The sequence below is a fragment of the Delphinapterus leucas genome, chromosome 1 (assembly GCF_059928025.1).
Source record: "Delphinapterus leucas isolate spDelLeu-1000000601 "Yukka" chromosome 1, BTC_Dleu_Yukka2, whole genome shotgun sequence".
NCBI classification, from domain to species: Eukaryota; Metazoa; Chordata; class Mammalia; order Artiodactyla; family Monodontidae; genus Delphinapterus; species Delphinapterus leucas.
Window position 1 is genome coordinate 124,189,260 of NC_143129.1, and position 7,002 is coordinate 124,196,261.

A 7,002-nucleotide genomic window follows, 5' to 3' on the forward strand; every position below is an offset into this window, starting at 1 on the left:
TAGAACTATAAAAGTGAAAAATGTGTCAGAAATTTGAGATGTGGTGTTTAAAATAGTATGATCATATATCCAGAATAATAATGCTTAGGAAAGCTCCAGTAAGGTAGTGTTTGCTTCACAACTGTCAGCCCCTGTATTAGTGTAAGTACTAAAAGAGTTTACGACACTAATATTTCATGTTTTAGATGAGATAAAGCAATAATTTTAATCCACATCGTAGAGCTGGTATAATAGAAAGCTTATCTGAGAAGCTGGAAAACGTGTTTATTTTCAACCTGTCTTGGTTTAAAAATCTAAGACATGATTCCTACATTTACCCGTCTTACTGATGATCCTTTTATTAGACTATTAATTGCACTTGAGCTGAAGAATCTGATTCAAACGAATACTTTTAAAATGTGTCACTCAAAGAACATTTTCATGGTTTTCCTCTTAGTCTTATTAACTCTCAGTAGTAATACCTTAAAAAAACTCAAGCTTAGAGAGGCATGGACATATATACACTACCAAACGTAAGGTAGATAGCTAGTGGGAAGCAGCCGCATAGCACAGGGAGATCAGCTGGGTGCTTTGTGACCGCCTGGAGGGGTGGGATAGGGAGGGTGGGAGGGAGGGAGACGCAAGAGGGAAGAGATATGGGAACATATGTATATATATAACTAATTCATTTTGTTGTAAAGCAGAAACTAACATACCATTGTAAAGCAATTATACTCCAATAAAGATGTGAAAAAAAAATTTTTAAAAAAAACAAAAAAACCCTCAAGCTTAAAATACCTCTTTTTAAATTCAGTACTTGGTAAATCTTGTGAGGGAGATGTAAGCATTCAATACATTCATCTATTTTAAACTTGTTCAAATTTCTGGACTTGGAAATGGACTAGTTTTTTTTCTTCAAATTTTTATTTTGAAAAAATTTAAACCAACATAAAAGTTACATGACTAAGAGAATGAACATGAATATCCTCTGTACCTAGAATGACCAGCTGTTAAAATTTTGCCACATATACTTTATCTCTTTATCCATCTATGTATCATTCTATATTTCCCTATATACATATTTTTGCTATGTGTTTGAAAATACATTCCAGACCTCATGACCCTTCAGCATATATATTGTGAGTATAGTGATGGTTCCTTTTCTAAGCACAATATATTTAACAAATGAGGAAATTTAATAGTGAAAGTAATATTTTCTAATATAGAGTCCATTTTCAAATTTTGCCAATCAATACTATAATACAAATCCTGTTTATTAGTTTACAACTTTTATAATCAAATTATAAATAAAACCAGGAAACTTCAAATATGGTTATGGAACAGAACACTAGCAACCTTGCCAATGTAAAAGGGGAGAGAAGAGCAGGGGAGCTAATATGCTCATCTTGGTGGGGAGGCAAGACAGGCTGCCTAATGGTGATGGAACAAAAAATCAAAGTCTAAGTTTAGTATTTAAAGTTAAAAAGAAAATTAGCAGAAGAAGCAAAATATGAACATAACCATCAAACTCTGGGAAGGGAAGGAGAAGAAAGGTAGGGAGAAAGGAAGAGTGAAATCCCCCCTTTTCATAGAGTGGAGTCAATAAATAATGTCTAAAGTTGATAAGTCGAGGAGTGGTAAAATAAAGATATAAGGCAGGATGGTTCTATCTCAAAATATTAATCTAGTTGTTCCCTGTGCATTTCCCTCCAGTTCTTTTGTCTTATTTGTACCCCAAGAGTTATTTTCCTCCTTCCATACCTATCCCCAGTCTACACCAAAGGGGAAAACAAAGTTTCAAAGAGCCACAGACTAAGAGGTTGGCAGGGCTTTTCCTCTAGGAGAGGCTGAGTAAGACTGGATGTGGAGAAAAGTATGAGAGAAGGTGAGGGGCAACACAGAAGAAAGAAAGGGAAAATATCCTGGAGGGACAGAAAGAGAACAGCTCCCACAGAGGTCTGGAAAGTAGCACAGAAAGGATTCGGAACATGAGCTGTCCTCAACTGTGGACTACTCCATACCAATCCATCCCCTGCTGGACAACGGGTCTGGTGTTCAACAATCATGGACACTTGTAAGACCCCCACCTGAAAAAGGGTAAGAGGGAACTTTGCCCCTGACCTGGGTGAATCTAGATTGGCCCAGCAGGGAATTTCTCTATAAGAGTTCAGTGGAGAATGCATCACCACTGGTACCTATATTGTTTGATGGAATATAGGCAACTATCGGAAGAACTGAATTTTTTTTAAACTGAGGCTTTAAAAAATATGACTGGGGAAGAACAGAAGCAGCACAGGGAATTTCTTCTTTTTAGTTCAACTCTTGTGTACTATTAGATTCTTTTTATGTACATTTATTACCTTTGTAGAATTTTTAAAGAGAAGATTAAAACTCTTGGCTTTCATCACTGAATACCTACTGTTAGCCAGGCACTATGCTAGGTGCTTTAAATACATTTTCTTCCTTATTATTCAAAAAAAATTAAGTACTGCATATGTAAAGATAGGGGCCCAATATTAATTTAATAGTGGATTACTAAATGAATGCACAGTGCATGCGTATAGATGTGCTACATAAATAACAAATGTTGCATGAAAAGCTTAAAAAATTCCAGAACTCCAATCTTGTCCACCAACCACCTCATCACATATATGATCATTCTGCCTGGATTGCATAAAATTGGCATCAGCTTTTTCAAAGTTCTTGTTGCTTGAGCAAGAAAAATCTATCATTCAATGATAATTTCCATTTCTGTAGCCTCCCTGTGTCTTGGAAGTTCTCGGTCTGCAGTGGTTTAGAGGAGAGGAGGTTCTTCTAGCACAGAAAACTTAAGTTAGAGTGAATGGAGACTTGGCACAGCACCTGTGAAAGCTTGCCAGCCTCTGCTCCGCTGCCTTTCCACATCCACTCTCATGTGCAAAGGGAATCAGAATGTACGAGTGTCTGGGAAAGATACTTCCACATTCTGAAATGTACAAAAATCACAGGTGGTCTCTCACACTAAATCAGACTTTCAGGGTAAATCAATAGGGTCAAAAAGTGCACAAGGCAGTAAAACTACAGACTAGATAGTCAGTGCTAAATAATGAGTTATTTCCATAACACAGTGCATAGAAAGTTAGAAAATAAATAACAGGAGCTACTTTTCAAGTGCATTCAGCATGGGTGATTTTATTTTGTAGGGTTCTCTAAGAATAGAATATCCTTTACAGTAAAAACTTGTTTTCAGAGATTCCAGTTCATAGGCTTCTAGGAAAAACAGGAAGAAAGCTGTCTTATTATACAATTACTGCCACAGTTTGCAGAGAGAATATTAATTAAACACTGTCAATAGACTTGTAAACTTTCATTTTCTTTATTAAGTTTCTAAGATGAACACCAAGCACATACCATAATAACTAATATTTGTTAAACCACATACCAGACGCCATGCTCAACACTTTATATATATAACTTCATTTACTTCTAAAAATGCCTTCTGAGATAAGACATACAAATGTGGCCCTAATTTTTTGGTATAGTTAGGCAACTTGTCCAAGATCACTGTATTAGTATGGGTTTTCCAGAGAAACACAGCGAATAAGATGGATGAATGGACAGATGGATAGATGGATAAGTAGATAAATAGAGAGATATTGATAGATGACAGATTAGATAGATTAACTGATAGATTGATAGATATATATAGAGATATAGAGATAGATATATAAAAAGATTTTTTATAATCAGGAATTGATTAACATGATTATGGAGGCTGAGAAGTCCAAGATCTACAGTTAGAAAGCTGGAGACCCAGGAGAGCTGGTAGTATTCTAGTGTTCTCGTGTTCTAGTCCAAGTCCAAATCCAAAGGCAGCAGAAGACCAATAATCCAGCTTGAAGACAGGCAGACAAAGAATTATTTCTTTTATTCTATTCAGGCCTTCAACGGATTGGGTGAGGCTCACCAATATTGGGGACGGCGATCTGCTTTACTCAGGCTACTGATTTTAAAATGTTAACCTCGGGCTTCCCTGGTGGCGCAGTGGTTGAGAGTCCGCCTGCCGATGCAGGGGACACGGGTTCGTGCCCCGGTCCGGGAAGATCCCACATGCCGCAGAGCGGCTGGGCCCGTGAGCCATGGCCGCTGAGCCTGCACGTCCGGAGCCTGTGCTCCGCAACGGGAGAAGCCACAACAGTGAGAGGCCCGCGTACCACAAAAAAAAAAAAAAAAAAAGTTAACATCACCCAAAAACATCCTACATACCACACCCAGAAATAATATTTAACCAAATATGTGAGTGTCCCATGGCCTAGTCAAGTTGATACACAAAATTAACCATCACAATCACAAAGCTAATAAATGGCAAAGCAAGAACTTGAACACAGGCAGTCTTGACACCAGAACCCTGGTTCCTAACCACTATTATATACCCTTCTCATATCTAGTAAGCAAAAGTACAGTAAACCCTACTATATAAATAGTCACCTTCATCAGGGGTAGCACCATGGGAACTAGATAGTTGTTAGGGTTCGCCAGGATTTAAATAGCTTACATACCACCATTTCCTTGCTAGGAAACGGTACTATATAATATTACCATACTATACTATATTATCATTCCATCTCATTCTATTCTGTTCTTTTTAATATATATCACAAAGTTAAAAACGTAAATATTCTCATACAAATACATAAGGGGCCTGTGTCAAAGATATGTTAAAATCATTAACGAAGGAACCAGAAAGCAATAAAGCTAATTCAAAAGAGAATACAAGAAACTGACAGGAAGGTAGGTAGGGCAATAGGCAGGTGGATGGATGGAGAGATGGATGGGAAAAGATTGCTAGAAGACATTTCTAAGATATATATACAAAACTGCCTAATGGTCTAGAGAGCAATAAAACCCAATAAAATGTTCTCTACTATTAGAAATTATTTGCTTCTCTATTGGACAGTAGTGATTTGCATCCCATAGTTTTCTATTCATTAACATCAGCTTTATAGAGTTTGGACTAAAATCAATGGTAAATAATAAGCCAAAGAAAATTATATTGTCCAACAAAGTCTACTATGAATCAAGAAGAAAGCTGACATAGCCCTGGTATTCATAGCCTAGAGTCAAAAGACCAACAATTGATATAAAATAATATTATATGCCAGGGGATAATAAGTAGTACAGAGAAAACTAAAGCAAGGTGAGGAAAATGAGTAGCAGGAAGGCAATGGGGAGCTGACATTTTATAAGAGATGGAGGAACTTTTGTGACATTTTATAAGAGATGGAGGAAATTTTGTTTAGGAAGGGAAGGAAGAAGAGTCTTAAAGGAATCAAGAGAGAAAGGCATAAGGACATCTGGGAAAAGACTGTTTGGGGAAAAGTAAGAACCAGTGCAAAGACCCTGAGGCAGGACTGGTAGTTTGAACAAGAATTGCAAGGAGGTCAATGCGGATGGAATGAAAGGAGCAAGGGAGCGAGTAGGAGGAAATACTTTCTGAGATGAGGGTGGGAAGTGGATCCTACTGACAGGTGGGGATAGGAGCAGATCCCATAAAGATATTGCTTCTTACTCTAAGATGGGGCATGAGTGAAAAATTCTGAGCATAGGAATGACAGGATTTGTCTTCAGCTGAAAGGAACATGCAGAGGAGATAATGGACGTAAAACTCTTAGCACTGTGTTTACTGAATATTATTGTGCTATTACTTTTAGCGTTAGAAATAATATTCCAAGGTAGAGACACTACCCTGCTAGGGTTATCATGGACCTTGCTGTTAACAGCCTCTGTGTGGGTATGAGATATGCTTATAAACATCCAGCAGGCTTGTTTACCCACTGCCTCTATTCTCCTTCGCTCTTTCGTTCATCTCTTAGCTCCCTTCTTCTTCTCCTTCTCTCGCCCTTCTCCTCTCTGCACTCTGTCCTCTCTCTATACCTCTGCTCTCTAGCCTTGTTTTCTCATTCTTCTATACTATTTCATTCTCCTGCTTTTACTCTAAGGAAAAGGGATTCAAAAAGGGATTTTAAAAGTCAGCAACAGGAAAGCGGGATAGGTAAAGAGGCCCACAGGGGCAGTGTCTGCTTCTCACCACTGGGGGAGAGGAAAGCTGAGCCCACAAGCAGGGTGATGGTGTCTTCTTGCTTTAGCCACACTTACCCATGCACGGTAAGGAGGGCTGGCCTGCTCCAGGCACAGCAGCTGTCAGCTTGGGGTTCAGCAGCAATTGGTTGCAGATTAGTCAGCTGTTCCCTTGTAAACCAGAGCCGAGGGTCCTGAGGGCCTAGGAGGGCCGATAGGTGTGGTGTGTGACAGAGAGAGGAAGGCTGGAAGAAAGAACTGAAAGAGACTGGGGGGCCCCAACAAGGGAATGGAGAGACATTTGATACTGATAACTTCTCCCACTTCACAATGTTTATAGCTCTCTTAAGAGAGTTGCGGAACCACTGGAGAATGATGACTACTCAGCTCTTACGATACACCAGCATGGAACTCATTTCTACATACATTTTCCTCATTTAAATCTCACAACAACCCTGTAAGTATAGCATATTATTCCAGATCTGGCAGTTCTCAAAATTCTTGATCTTTCTTCAATACCGTTCTCCTCTCTAGGGGCAAAAAGAACTAGCTTAATATAGCAGAAATGGTCTTCACTGAACACCTGGCTATTCTTCTAGGCACTAGAGACACAGTCACAGTGAATAAAATGGACAAAATGCACGTCCTTGTAGAGCTCAGGTTCTAGTGGGGTAGACAGGTAATAAATTAGATAAATAAGCAATTAGAAAGTATGTCAGATATTAGTAATAGCTAGGGAGAAAAAAATGCTGGGAAAGGGAATAGGACATGCAAAAGGCAGGGGGTGGATAGGAAGGGGGACCAGGGAACGTCTCCTTAGAAGCACAAGGGTGACAGGCTCCTCTTAGACCATGTGACTTTCTCAATCAAAAATCTCCCTTTGGGGCTTCCCTGGTGGCGCAGTGGTTGAGGGTCCACCTGCCGATGCAGGGGACACGGGCTCGTGCCCCGGTCCAGGAAGATCCC